This window comes from Cebidichthys violaceus, unplaced genomic scaffold (genome assembly GCF_023349555.1).
Source record: "Cebidichthys violaceus isolate CVI_PGR_0920_01 unplaced genomic scaffold, fCebVio1.0.p SCAF_3, whole genome shotgun sequence".
NCBI lineage: Eukaryota > Metazoa > Chordata > Actinopteri > Perciformes > Stichaeidae > Cebidichthys > Cebidichthys violaceus.
Window position 1 is genome coordinate 4,942,537 of NW_027176483.1, and position 15,655 is coordinate 4,958,191.

Sequence of the window (15,655 nt, forward strand, 5' to 3'; positions counted from 1 at the left end):
AAAAAAGCAGGAGTATCAAGTGGACTGGCTTTGGGCACACTAGTAATTTTTCTAAAACTCTGTATGCCCGTGTCAAAGGACGTAACGTGAGTCTGCAAAAGGGCAAGGCGCGACTTGGCACCTCACCATGGACGCCGAAAAGAAATCCTCTCGACAAAATGTCCACCCCAAAACATCTCTCATTCAATCCCAATACTACTTCAGCCAAGCGTACATCAATATGGCGCTTATGCTAGTGCAAACACACTGTAACTTATGCAGAGCCAAAAAGCCAACAGTGCTTATTTAGGGGACAAGTTCACAATCCCCGTAGCGCTGCTATCCATTCCCAGTGACAGTCATTTGTGTACCTTACACTCTCAGCACCAGCTAGCTACCTCCATTCACATTCAAATTGAAACCCAGCGGAGGACAATGGTCGGGGATTCGCTGAGAGCAATTAGTAGTGGACTCCTCCAGTGTCTGGCCCAAAGACTTTTAGCCCTGTGGTTCCATCATGCAGAGGCATTGACCCCTTTCAGATGCACGAAAGGAGGAAGAGAAAGAGGGTGCGGGAAAAAAAAAAAAGGGGGCTGCCTAGCGACGCCAAAACGAGAGGAGGGGAGTGGATTGGCAGAGTTAGGACTGTGTGTTGGTTTTCCTCTCCCGACTTTACACTAAGAGACAAGAGCTGGAGTGTGATGGAGGGTGTTGTGTCAACAGGGAATGCAATGAAGACGATATTATTGTCAAGAAGAGACATATCAAGCCACACTTACAGTGAACGGCAGGGCAAATAACTGAGAAACACAAATCTTTAAAAGCTCTCAAGAAAATGAAAACCAGACAGGTGAAACAGTTATATATCATCTTTTAAAACTGCATTTTTTTTACAGCCATGCATCAAGTCAGGGTTATACTTACTGTGAGGTTTTCATGAATCGGGGGGGTCGAAAACCATGCAGAATGTTCTTTCTTTTTTGTTTCAGAAACGTAAAGCAGATTCTCTAAATTCTAGAAATGCTGACAGATAGAAAGTTACAACTGGCAGAACAAAGGTTGTTTCATGTGGCAAATAGTTTTTGATGCCGGTACCACAGCTATCCACTTCCTGTGTAAGAGAAGTCTGCAAAGGTGCTGTAACCTGCTTATATCCACAGCTGGCCGACATACACATATATAAGCATAGAAAAAACACCTCACAGATTATGAGCACATGCTCACCCAAGACCGAACAGCGAGATGAGCGCACACAAACAGAAACCCACCACATCCAAGACGCAGCTGTCTTTTTCACATATGGTGTGAAGTGAGGTGAAAAGGGGAGGAAAAAGAAACAAACCGACAATGAAAGAGAAGACAGAGAACAGGATAACAAAATAAAGCCAGAAAGTGAAAATCAGTATAAAAACTGAGAAACAATGGCAGACTGAGGTGTAAAACTAAAACAGCTGCAAACAGCCACCTATTTACCTGGGTACACTTCCTCCCTCGCTGGCCTGTACCACCCAATATCATGATGTCCATCCATCACTCTCATTTTTAGATTCATACTTATATTTTGGGTTTCTACTAGATCATGTTTGCATGGTTTAAATGTTTGAAAATCACATTATTTTTTCGATTACTGTCATTCTGAATATGCCTGAATTCAACCTCTGTCTGAAACGCACCGTTTTAGCGCCTCACCCCCCCCCCCCCCCCCCCCCCCAGAGACAGCCCAGTCTGCTCTGATTGGCTTGCGAGAAAAATAAGGTGGGGGGGGGGGGGGGGAAGGTTTATATTCCAATGAGCCTGCATGTGAAATAAGAAGGGAACCCAAATATGAATGGCTTGTTGAAACACATGTTTCCTGATCTAGGCAGCACCCAAAAAACTGACTGGGTTGTCTTATTTCACAGTTTGTGGGTTTTTCATGATATGTCCCCTTTAAAATCCTGCATATGTATGTGTGACGGGGAAGCTGACATAAGCTCCTGCTGGGCAGCCAAATGATGTGACTGTAAATGTTTTCCACTCTCTCTGACTGACGGCAGGTCCGCCCTGTCCTCAGACGGATGTGGAATGTTTGCACAGTATGAGCGACGGTGCTGACCCGAGACCCGCGCACTGGCATTTAATCTGTTCCGAAACCAGTGGAAATCAAACACGAGTGTTTCCGTCGTGGATGACTCGTGTGTGTGTGTGTGTGTGTGAGTGTGAGTGTGAGTGTGAGAGTGTGTGTGTGTGTGTGTGTGTGTGTGTGTGTGTGTTGTGGGGGTGGGGGGGGTTGCCTATGGAAGAATAACACTATATAATACTGGGTTAGGTTGAGATCTGGGTAATTTATACTGACAAAACAATTACTGGTTCAACTGATGACAGCTAAAATGACGACAGTGATGAGAATTAGAGTCAGTTATGATCATAGTGGTGCTGTGTGTTCGTACAGTACTGGGGGAGAAATTACACACCAACTTATTCCTTAATTAGAGTGTTCTTGATTTAAAGCTACATTCACTGTTTGTTTTTTTAGCCAATTGGGGGCAATAGAACAAGCTGAGAACTTGACATTGACATATTATTGCCTTACATTGATGTTACGACAAATGTGTCGGCAAACAATTAAACCGTTATTTAACCAGATCCTGTCACCTGATGAATTAAGGCCAATACTAACCCGTGTATCTGGCTCCTAAAATACTTAATGCTCGTCTATGGTCAAGTTATTCACTAGATTTGTCTTTCTGTCTTTTGGTGTTGCAGCTTAATAAAACTGTTTGATGAGAGCAGAGTTAGTGGGCCAGAAAACCAAAAAAATATTCTAAAAGCAGCAAAAAAAGACTTTTGCCAATTTAGGATAATTGTATTCAGGCAGATTCTTGTGTTTTGATAGACAAACATTTCAAAAGGTGGAATTCTTTATCCTTGTGGTACTCAAGTATCGTAATTATAAAGACAATCTGATCAAAATGAGACCAAAGCCTTTACAAGTGTAAAAATACGAAATTATCACCCAGCTCCAACATACCCTAAGTATTAGTTGTGCGTGTCTGCAGATGTTTATCTACTCCGTTGTCATTCGACCTTAGACGTCAGTAACATCCAGCCCAACCTGCTCGCCAGCTGCAGATATGGTGGAAACCCTGTCATTCCCAACACTTCTTGATCCTCTCCCTCACCTCCCCGCTCCACACAAAACAATAAACCTTGTTGCCAGGGGGACCCGTAATGCTGCACATCACTATGTGTCTCTCGGTGTTTACTTAAGCTCTCTATCTGCCCATCATAAGCAATCAGCAGAGGAGGGCGGGCTGACATGTTTTAGATATTTCTTCTGTGCATGTGCATTTAGATCCGCTGTATGTCAGTGTGCGTCGTCCTTGTTTTTTTTACGAGCCCCTCCTGAGTGATGAGCCTAAGAGAAGCACCCCCGGGTTGTGCGTTTCTGTCTCCACAGCTTCGAAGAGGCCTCTTCAGCTGCATCTTTACCCTCCTGCGAGGTCAAACGCAGGTCGCGGCGATAAAGGCTGAACTCCTGACACCCGTCCCAAAGAATGAGACGGCTCATTGTGCGGCGACAGATAGCAGACACAATGAGCCCTAGTCTGAGTCCCGTTTTCATCCGACGCGGTGCTTCTTTTTCTTGGTGGCGGCGAGGGCTTGCAGGGATCGTCCTTTATGGTTGGCTAGTGACCCCGTAATCACCCAGAGGTGTCCCCTCTTTATTGGATTTTTGTCCAAATTTCATATCAATGCAAATGGGGTTGGAGAGGAGTTTATCCTAGAACGCTTTGGGAGATGATAGATTTGTGTACACGCTGGAGAGAAGCGGGCAGATTCAGCCTCTGCTGAACGCATGATTACAATGTGGAGCTACTCCATTTTGCTCTCTCTCTCTCTCTCTCTCTCTCTCTCTCTCTCTCTCTCTCTCTCTCTCTCTCTCTCTCTCTCTCTCTCTCTCTCTCTCTCTCTCTCTCTCTGCACTATTTTTCCAAAACAGCTCTAAGCCCACTTGAGAATACTTGAGGTTTGGAAGAGTCAGATTTTGGCTGTAACTACGACAAAAGTTGGATGTCACCCAAAGGCAATATTTTGGATAAAAAGAGGACATAAGACAAATCATCTATACTTATTACATTTCTGTTTGATTTGCTGTGCTTTTTGCTCCCAACGGAAGACCACTTATGTGGGTATTAAGTTATAGCTATTGTTTTGGTTTGTGATAAATCAACACAGTCTTTTCTAAAAACCTGAAAACAGAGGCGTTCAATTTTTCAGGTGGAGCTACAATCCGACAGTGGTTTTACATTCCTTATCGATTGCTCAATAATCCTATACTTATTGATAACATTAAACATTTGCACTGCTTTGCCTCCAAACTATGTACATCGTATAAAATCGCACCAGCTAAGGCAAAATCCCCAGTGCAGTAATCACATTGAGTTTGTACAACAGTGGTACAGCAAATACTTAGATTTGAGGCATCTATTTAAGGCCCAGATTTGATGAGCGCATCTGATTTGATCATTTATCCAACATAGTCCACCAAAGAATCCATTAGCAATGGCAGCCAAGTTGAAGAACACTGTGTATTCCTCTGTGTAAGACGAAGAGGCAGAACAGCTTGGCAATGATCCTCGATAAGAAAGCAAACTGTTTGCATTAGGGCCGCCCCTCTTGTTCGATTAGTCGACTGATTGGTCACTTTGATCTTAAAGGACTGAGACGTCTTTAGTCAAATAGTCATTTGACACGCTCTATTCCTACTGAACGACTTATTTCCAAGTACGTATGAGTTTAAAGTGGGGCTCTTTTTTTACAGATCTGTTGATTTAATCAACTGATAGATTTGTCAACAAAATGGTATGAGTGTTAGTTTGAGAATAAGAATTTCTTTGGTCGAGGACAGCCCAACTTGCGCAGACCTCAATTTTTCAAAAAAATTCAGAATTTGCTGACTATGCTGTCTCAGTTGTCTTGGGCCTCATATTCAAGCTACTATCATCTGTAGCCTGCACACAGATGATAGTACAAATAGACATAAATAGACAAATAGACACACAAATTCTATTGTGCAAATAGGGCAAAGACAAAGGTCTAATCCAGCTGGTGGTGTCACTATGATGCACAAACACCTCTTCAACTTCGCGAAATGTGACTTTGTTTAGGAGTTTAATATGATCTAATGTCCACTTTGGCTATATGCATCCCATTACTAGCTTAATTATCTATATGCCTTACCCTGCCAAGCATGAATCAAACCCTGTGTCAATGTAGTCACATAACAGTGTCTGCTGCTTTATAGCTTCTCATAAATAATGGTTTAACTGTTAATGGGGTTTTCTCATTAATAGTGAAATAAATTGCAATAAAAGGGGTCATATTTTTCTGAACAGTGCCAACATTGCTTGGAGGCAACAATAGTTTTATGAGCTGTTCTGATGTATTACAACGGTTGTTTCATTTGAAAGAATTTCCCTGACTGCGATGTGAGAAACTAGATCTCAATTGGTTTTGAAAATGGACGCCTCGCCCCGCAATTTCTCCACATTGGAAGATGCCGATTTCAGCTGAACTTCCTCAACTTTAGTGAAACGTAAATCTATTTGGACTTGGTTTTAGTTATCTGAGCCACTCAGGAATTTTAAAAAGCTACCGTCTCATCAGAAAGGGATCAAAGCATGTATGCGTCTACATGTGTCACAGCTTAGCTCTAGCAACCTTGGCCACAGAAGCTCAAATAGAGCTGAAGAAGCAGCAGGTGTGAATGCCTCCGGGGCTGTCAGATGAGCTCACATACACAAACGCAAACGCACATACGCACACAACACTTGAGCAGTATTTCAACTTGTTGGCTTGCTCATAATCACCACCCCTTCTTCTCACTCACACCTCGCACTTTATCAAAAGACCCTGGGGCTTTTCCCCCCCCCCCTCACCAAACCAGGTGGCCGTAAGGAAAGAAAAAAAAAAAAACTTTGTGTCAAATAAAACCCCCCCTCTGTCCCAAAGCACACAACTCATCACTTTTGCCAGAGAGGAGGCCTGCCCAGCCCAGCTGTGGCTCTCGCCTTTACCATCTAATAACCATGACCTTCACGCTCTTCCTGTCAGACCTTTATTACTGGCTGCCACAGGGAGAGAGAGAGAGAGAGAGAGAGAGAGAGAGAGAGAGAGAGAGGCTGACTCAGAAAAAGAAAGAGAAAGAGAGAGAAAAGCAATAAAAGGCCACATATGGGTGTGGGACATCACAGCTGACGAACAGAGAAACGGAGAGTTTTTCACATACCCTCACTGCTATTGATGACTTCAATGACCTGAGATTGGCTGACAGACGTCTGCGCCTTCAGATGATTTTGTAGTAGCATATTGCAAGTTTAAAAATGGCGGATGTTGTCCTGCAGGATCGGTAGGTCTGTGAATTTGTGTACTCAAGGGCTTGTGTGAGGCAGTCAACTCACATCCTAAATCAACACACGCTGGGCCTTCGCTGACAGACTAAAAATAATATCTAGGTTACAATGCACTGCCAAGCCCCAAACACAACAAAGTCTCAGGAAGCAGTCTTTTCAGCGAGTTACCATGGTGCCTGACCACATGTGCATGTCAGATAGGGGTGAGTGGTCAAACTAGCAGTCAGGCCGTGTTGTCTCCTCGACTATAATAGGCCTAAAATACAACCTTCACTTAACTAGGCACAGATGTGTTGAAGATAGCGGGTTTGCACTCACAGGTCATGCCGAGGGCATCTGAGGAGTTTAGCACTAAAAGAATGGAGTCTTCATCAACAATTGTGAAGAGCTGTGTCCATATTTCAGACTCAGAAGAGCCAGAACACAAAGAACTGAGGCAACATTAGACTAAAGTTGGTTGGCCCTATTAAGTGTTACTTACACCAATGTTAAGTTGAGTGGGAAGATTTTTGCGGTTCTGTTCTTATTTAACCAATCTGGCTGAGAGAGTTGAGGGAACCTATAAATCCTCACTGACCCATTGGTGGGTCAGTCACTATAAACTCTGCTGCGGAGACATTCATTGTTTAAAACCCCCCAAAAAACTTAATTTTAATCCCAAGAGTAGATTCCAAAGTTTTCAAAGATACCAAATATGTCAGGTTGAAACTTAATAAAATGATGCTCATGACAGCTGGGTCTTTGGTCAACATCATATAGTTTCAATCAAAGAGGCGGCACAAGCTGATTCAGGATATATATGATACGGTCATAAAGTAAAAATGTGATGATGTTTCCAACCTTAAAGCTAACGAGGAGGCGAAAGAGCAACAAAAGAGTGAAACACGACTTCAGCCAGGCTATTTCAGAATGCTCAAAAATAATCTGCACCCTTTTTTTTTTTTTTTTTCAATGAATCTGTTGTCCTGTTGCAGAGGAGTACTTCCACAGGTGAAAGGAGGAGAGCCATAAATCTAACGGATGCTCACTGAGGCTGAGGTGAACTGAGGATGATCCTTCCTCCAGAGGAGGGAAGGATCCAGAGGCAATGTCAACAAACGCACTGACTGAGAGCTATTCACCATCGTTATTTTTCATTACAGTCAAGCTAATCTTTCAATAATAAATGAGCTATACTGGTATTAGTCTGTCATGATTTACATTTATCTACCCGTCTGTTCATATTCCATGATTATCATCAGTAGTTGCGAAATCAATATTTTTCTTTTCATCTTTTAGAAATGCAGCTAACTTAAAAGTTTTTGGCCACTTGTCTGCAGGTGTGAATTCTAGACTGGCAGGGAAAACCTGAAATAAACAGTGAATGTAAAAAATGCTCTGCCATATACCTCAGCAACTACTGTCAGGCAGTAATCCAAAGGAAATGTGCAGTGGCTCACAGTACAGAATACAAACTCCCAGGTGTGAAAATGTGTACAGTAAGTGGGTAAGTGTTAAAATACCGATCATGCATTGTATTCATTTCTTCTTGCTTTCAAAGCAGGCCCAATTTCCGACTTCTGAAACACCGGAAAGAACAAACCCTCTGAAGGTGAGAGCAGGAGTTAAACTAGAACTCATTACCGCATGAAGTACAAAGCTAAAAGCTAAACATCTGTGAAGGCTACATCTGTGTATTAAACCAAACAGTTTTGCTCCAAACACAATATTATCAGGAAAATTCTAAATTTGTCAGTCAGTGAAAAAATACATAATATATACAGGTTAAAGTGCTGTACCGTTTGTATCATTCATCATAATGCAACACTCTGTATTATATGGAAGATTGAAATAAATCATGTTAAAACAAATGTGGGACAGCTATGCATATAAAAAAAATAGTTGTGCCGTTAAATAATGCTCTCAGTCGCAGTCAGGCAATTAATGCAACCCCCTTCCAATCGAGAGAAAAGTTGCGCAGTGAGCTAAGTGTCGATGTAGCTCCGGCCTTGGAAACTGCTCTCCTCTCCAGGTGGAGAGTTGAGCCAAGGTTGAGCTCGACTGAAACCTAACAGGTTAGAACACATGGTCTCTTTTTAATGGTTTCGTGCAGCTGCAGAGAAAACAGATTCCATTTGGCAAGAGTCAATCTGAAAAAATTCCCAATGGCACATTTACATAGACTTTGAGCAGAAAACAGCCGTCCGCTACGTACTTTTTCTCTGTGAGCTGCTTGACAGGAAATAAAGGAAATAGCAGGAGAAGACAGGGGGAAAAAATGAAACTCTACGCTCTGCAGCAGAACTCTGGGGATACATTCACTCAAAACAACACATTAATAAATGCATATACAGTGCAGTAATAGTGGATGTATAAAGTTGACCCACAGCGAGATCAGAAAAAGACAAATTCACCTCCTGTGAGAACTTCTACTGAAGTTAACCCTTTCCTAAGTTGCTGGCACTTATTTCTGCAGGTACATAGTGTACACAGTCACTAGGTAAGCCAGCCAAGTCAGTCAGTTCTGGAGGCAGGGGCTCCCCAGCGAGCAGTGCAGCTGTGCTACTGACAGATCGGTGCAGGGCAGCGTGCAGCCGGCCTCTCCAGACCCTGGCACATCAAAGCTCCCGGCCCTTTAGCTAGCCCCCCCGTAGCTCCCCAGCCGGCCACTTCAAAAGACTTTTGGGCGCATCGCAGATTCCCATCAAAGGGCCTGGACGCAGCGCTCACCCACGCAAGCAAGCCAGCCAAGGAGATATGATTAAAAGCACATTATTGGGGGAAGGAGGGAGGACAGAGGAGAGGTTTAGCAGGAGCGGAGCGGAGGGAAAAGAAGAGAGGATATCGGGTCGAAAGGATCATTCTTTACCTTTCTCACGTATTATCCCTCTCATTCGTCATCTCTTCCCCAAAATAACGCAGCTCTCGCCGGTTTTTAAGAGGAACAGAGCAAAGAAGATGACAGGACTTGAAACAACTGCAGTGCTGCCCCCCTCTTTCTCATAATCTTTTTCTTTTCCCAATGCTTACTCTGTTTCTTCTCCTCCCTCCCCTCCCTTTTCGATCCTCTCTTACCCTAGGAGGTCACGTCTCAGGTCATTTAATATAAGCCACTGGCTACACAGCCAATTCACACCTGAAATTGCCCGTCGGTAGCAGCGAGTGGCCTTGAATGGTGGCATTGTTGTCCCCGTGGGGGGGCTCAGACAGCAGCGCACCAGCCAGCGGCCACAATGGGAGCCTTAAGGCCTGGAATAATTTGACTAAACGCACGGGATTTGCAAGTGCGGATTATCGCCGTTCAGCCACGCAACCGACCATCCAACCAATCAACCCCCCACCAATCTGACCGGTTAAAGCAGCATTGTTTTCCAGCGAGACCGCAGCCACGTTGGCTAAGCTACTCTTGAGTTTGTCGTTGTACTTTTGGTACAGTGGCAACAATCAAACACCGGCTGGAGCGCACACGTCCGCGCACACACACACACACGCAACATCCGCCACCGGTTTTCAGACTAGATTTCATTTTAGGAGCCCTTTTGTGTCATCGCACGGGTTTAGGCCGTACACGTGACGCTGTCAATACGCTTCTCTTTAGCCATCCAAGACGTGCATCTCAATTTCCATTCATTTCATGCCTTGCCCCATGTCTTCATGCAACTTGCATATTGTTTGTTGTTTAAAAGTGTCTTTGCTTGCAAGGCTGCTGCCGGGCCTTTTCGCCGCTCATGATAGCTCTGCTCCCATTATGCTGCCTCATTAGAGTGGATGTCCAAAATGTCAGAAGAATGTTTTATGGACTGTTGAGAAATCACTCTCCAGCACAAGTCACCCAGTGTTCTGCCATGCAAGAGAGGGAGGGAGAGGAGAAGATAAGGGGTTTATATTCTTAAAGGGTGGGGTGGAGGGAGCGGAGGGGGCAGCTTGCCTTTAGAAGAGCTTAGGGCCCAGTGTGGCGAATTAAATAGAATGCCCAGACAGAATTAGTTCCAAGGCAGACTGGGTCCCATTCTATGAAACTCAACAATTAGACGGATTAAACGTAATAACTCAGCCTGCACTGCCGCAGCTGCATTATGGTTACCCCGGCACCCAGGGGGCTGTGGGTGTGTGTCTGTCTGCCTGTGTGTGTGTGTGTGTGTGTGTGTGTGTGTGTGTGTGTGTGTGTGTGTGTGTGTGTGTGTGTGTGTGTAGGTGTGTGTGTGTCATTGGGGTGATTTATGCTCACATATGAAAAGTGACAACTCAGAGCGAGAGAAAATGCAATAAACTGAAGGAAAGCGAGGTAAACACAGCCCCAAACATTTGGAAATTGCATTTTCCTTTTCTCTAATGCAGCCAGTTGACACGTTGTGATTTCGGTTGTGTGTTGTGATTGGACGGGGTTAACCGCGAGTGTCGAGGCGTGCGTCGATATTCCACTGAAAAACTGCAATCCACGCGGTTTCACAGATATAAGATAGTGTGAAGGGTCCAAGATTTCCAAAATGGTGATGATGGTAAGGAAAGCCAGATATCCGCAGACATTTTCTTCGCATTCTTTTGGAACGAACGTTTGAGTGAAATGAAAAGCTGTCAAGTCCGTCGGTCCAAACATCACAGCTGGTGCAGCTGAAGTCGCTGTCTGAGTGGCAGGTCGACTGATTAACTTACTGACCGGCTGGTTTGCTGACTGACTGGGGGTTTTGGACTGCCTGTCTGACTGCAGCCCCGCACTCCCCCATCATCCACCTGTGTGTAAAAGGCCCTTTGTCAACGAGGCCTAATTTGAACTGACACACCCTACACATGTGGAACAGCTCAGCAGCTCTACACACTTCTCGTCATTACACCGTGTGTGTGTGTGTGTGTGTGTGTGTGTGTGTGTGTGTGTGTGTGTGTGTGTGTGTGTGTGTGTCAAGAGGAGAAGAGATGACGCAGAGAGGGAGTTCCAGAGAAAAACGTCTGCTGAGAAAAGAGTGCAGTAAAGCTTGTGCAAAAGCTTTGGTTCACCTCACACAAACTCTGGCCTTCACCACTTCTTCATTCTCTCACAGATCTAACACTCTCATCAGCAGTTCTCTATAGTGCTGTCCACACGCTAGACATAGCAACCCCTCAGTATACTAACCACACATCTAATTTAATGACGGTTTTTAATTTGCGTTCTTTCGGCCGTCATTTCTAGTCATGACTGTACACATCAAACTAATTGCAAAGATGTGGAAACACAGCTGCATCACTGCAACAAAGTCCGGAAGCAGGAAACTAGCAGACAATCAGCTTGTACACAAGTAAACAGTTAAGCCACTCTATGTGAAAGTAAAAAACCTTAAGTGTCTGAAATACAACACATTTTGGGCCCTAATTTTCTCTTTAAAATAAGATTGAGTATTAATAGGTTTGTTTAAAACCTGCCTGATCATCTGACTGCTCATGTTTCTTGTCCTGCCTTTTCTTATTATTAGCAATGTTGCCATGTTCCAAACTCTCATCAACAAACTTGGAAGAGTACAATGTTATTTTACTGATTGGAATGATGCACGAGGCTATGCAATTAAGAAGCAGGAATGTAGCCCGAGGTCAATATCTCCTCCCGCAACTGCACTTCTGGAGAAAATTAAAATAAAAAGCTAACAAGCTAAACCTGGACTAACAGAGTGACGTGGTATCAGAACTTCAACACACCCGAAAGCACCATTGCCTTTCGCAGCATCGTAAGAACGAGTCCTTCTCCTTCATATACATTGCAAACTATACCTCAACATCAACAACCCGATGAACTCTTTGCACTCGTTGTGCCCAGTCAGTGTCTCAGTACCCTCCCCAATTTTAGGTGAAACAGAGCAGAGCCAGCAAAAACACAGCAGCTGGGACAAGGCCTGTAGTGTAACAGAGCTAGTCCAGATCTGCATGAAACCTGATCGACAGACAGACTGGGCTCGAGGAGACTGGGAGGGATCAGCGCCGCTGTCAGTTCTGACACTGTCAGACGCACAGACAGGTAAGTCTATCTGAAGTGTAGCAATGAAGGGAGACATGGATTTTAGTAACATGTTGTAAGAACCGCGGAGAGGAGACAGATTCAGTTGCATGAACACGATGTGAGCGCTATCTGATTACGAATGACAGCAGAAGATTTTTTACAGAACTATGACATCTAAAAGTTAAAGTGTATTTTTCTCTTCCTCCACTTAACTTACCTTTCAGCCGTGACACATTAAGTGGCTTTAAGTGTTCAGGGGGTTAAAAAACACATCATCTATAATTAACTGTGGGGCGTTTCCCTTTCCTTCCACTTTAACCTTCGCCTCTCTCTAATGCCACATTTCCACTGCATGGTACGGCACGACTCGCGTTGCTCTTTTTTTGTTTTCCATTAGCAAAAGTTGTAGATAGTATCTGGTACCTGCGGATTTTTGGTTGAGGTTTCAAGAGAGCTGAGCCGATTCTAGAAGGTGGAGTGAAAACAATGCAGGCCACTGATTGGTCAGAGGGAATCGACACTTGCAGAACATCCTGCAGAGCATCCTTCACAAACCCGCCATTTTTAAATAGCCACGCTAACATCAATAGCGACCACAATGTTTTTATTTACTAGACCCAGATTTATTTATTTTTTTTTAAATAGTGGCCCGCAAAACTACGCCGAATGTGCACGAATCGCGTCAAAGATGATGTCACTGCAGTTTATTGCGCCGGCGCTCTGGCGATCAGCTGAGAATCCTGCCTACGCTGACATACTATGCGCAGCGGAAAAACTAAATAGAAAAGATGGCCTGCTACCAAAAGTGAGTCGAGTCAAGTCGAGCCGTCGCACGCAGTGGAAATGAGGCAGAAGTGCCTCTCTCTCTCTCCCTCCCTCTTTCCTCACCCCTTGCTACCTCTCACCCTCCCACAGGTCAGCACAGCTCTGGCCCTCTCCTGTGTATTTAAAGTAATTGCTCATGGCAGTCAAGGTGTCTGCATAAGGGCCTGTCATAAGCAATCCATTGGCATGAGTAGGGGCCTTGTGCATGAACCTAATCCAGCCAACGATGCCAAATGGACAGACGGAGGGGGTTAAGGAGTTGTTCAACAGCAACCTGCAAAAAAAAAAAAAAAAAAAAAAAAAAAAAAAGTAGGTTGTGTTGGCTTTTAATCCTCTCAAAGTAACATGAAAATAAAGCCAAGGCATTTTTTTCTTCTGTGGAAAAAAAATTGTATATCTGAATGGATCCCCTCCATGTTTTTGCATAGCCGCTTGTAACTTTGCAAGGGCCACCACATGCCACAAAAGAAAGAAACATATTTTTGATTTTTTTACTTCTGCTTTGTCGTTTTGTCTTGAGACTTTTGTGACGAATTTACTGCGCATTAAAAAGGAAACTGTGTTAAAACATATTACAATTTCTAGCGATCTCTTCCTTGTTCCCTTTTTTGCCCATGCGTCTAATCAGTAGACCGTCAAACGTCGTCTTCTTTTTTAGAACAGGTCTCTGTATTTGCTTTAACACTGTGAGGGCTGTTTGCTGAAGGCCTTCAACACACACAGAAATTCCTCACCCACTTACCCCACCGCCACGTCAAGTCCTGTAGCATGTTCAGTGGCAGAGACAGACAGGAACTAAGGGACCGAGACCAAACGTCGACCCTCTCTGGAGCATGGCGACTCTGGTCAGACGCGGCAATAAGAAGTGGAGCCCCGGCCCCTCCAGCCAGACTTGAGAGGAGACGACTTAAGGTCCTAAGTGTTTGGGAAACAGGCCCATCAGTGTCAAATCCTTTTATTGCTTTGGCTTCCTATTGCTTTTCGCTGCTTGGGGGTTAGTATGAGTCTACTCCTCGCAAAGGCAGTGGGATGGGTTCATCTTTCATCAGTCATAACCTTGGCAATTAAGTAAGCACACATGAGGAATGACCCAAGATTAAAAAGGAAAAAAAAAAAAGGTCATGGGTTGTTTTAAGTGGGTTAAGAGTGAGGCCTTTTAAAGCTGTTTTATGGTATCACTGAGATGTTTGGAAATTCCTTTCTATTTTGAATTAAAAAGAAAAAAGATTTCACAATGTCTATGTTGACTCTTAAACTTAGAAATCAGTGAAATAGACAGAAAAAGCTTTGCACATGTCATTTCTGATTACTTGAACTATAAAGATGTCTGGAAATGAGGATGCAAAAACAAATCTGTTTCATTATGAGCAGAATATATTTGAACTATTCCCATAGTGTGCATTTATATTTAGGCTGACTCAATAACATTTCATATCTTTCGCCAAGTTTTTTTTCTTTTTTTTTACACAAAACTGAACGAAAACTCTTTCCAGATTCCTTGGAACAAATTGATTTTTTTATTACTGATTGTTTCATAAACAATTCTGTTGGAAACACAAATTGAATAATGACATTGTGGCTCTTTTGTTTCAATACAAAATACTTTGTGTTCAGTAACAAATGACGACTCAATTTCGATTTCATAGCACACTCAGAAATGATGGGAACTCATAAAGTCATATTTACTAATAACATTTAGACAACTGCTTTCTTGTCCAAACAACATTTTCAAAGAGCTACCAAGGACAACGGTAAAACACAGGGGAATGGAGGAAAATGGGAATTGTTGGTCTTAACCCAAAACTAATAGTTAAGTTAGTCACATTATGTCCAAATTGTTTCATTATTTATATAAAAATATGCTCATTTTTCCAGTATGTTGTCCATGTGGTGCATCTATTTATGTATCTAACAATCCAGCTACACATCTGTCCGTCTCCGTTCTGTTTATCTGGACATCTGCCTCAGCAGTGGTCCGGGTAAAGCGCCTATGGACGCAGCAAGTGGACGGGTGCTGCCGGCTTCGGCGCTTGACAAACAGCTTGTTTTAATGCTCCTGACAACCCCGTCAGATGAACACCAACACACACTGCGATCCTCTTGCCCTCCTCTTTCCTCTCCAAAGCCTCAAACACGAGGTGAATCCGTTCCACCCTCCCTCCGGGTGGATTTTCCTTGGCCTCCCTCCTCCACTCTAATTTGGAGTTTGTGCACAAATGACAAACTATCTTAAGGAGAAAGTCTGGGGATGTCTAAGTCATTGCGCGATTAGAATAAGTGTGGAGTCGGTTGTTTTCATACAGCACTCAGAGCTGACTGCTGCGAGGTTATTCTCCTGCGCTGGCCTGAATCTATTCTCTAAATAACATCTCTCCAGTTGAAGTTTTCTCGCCTCTTTAAAAACATGTCTGACAAATGGTTTCTATTGAATGACAGATTGCATCCAGTCCACTGTGGTGGGATTTGCACGGAGCAAAACATTTTAAAAGGAAAGTCCAAGGCCAACTTGTTA

General features: G+C 43.7%; 1 protein-coding gene across 1 annotated transcript in view; it reads right to left on the reverse strand.

Moving 5' to 3' along the window:
* Positions 1 to 15,655, reverse strand: part of kcnq1.2 (potassium voltage-gated channel, KQT-like subfamily, member 1.2) — a 156,527-nt gene that overhangs the window by 90,623 nt on the left and 50,249 nt on the right. The gene's annotated exons all lie outside the window — the stretch shown is intronic.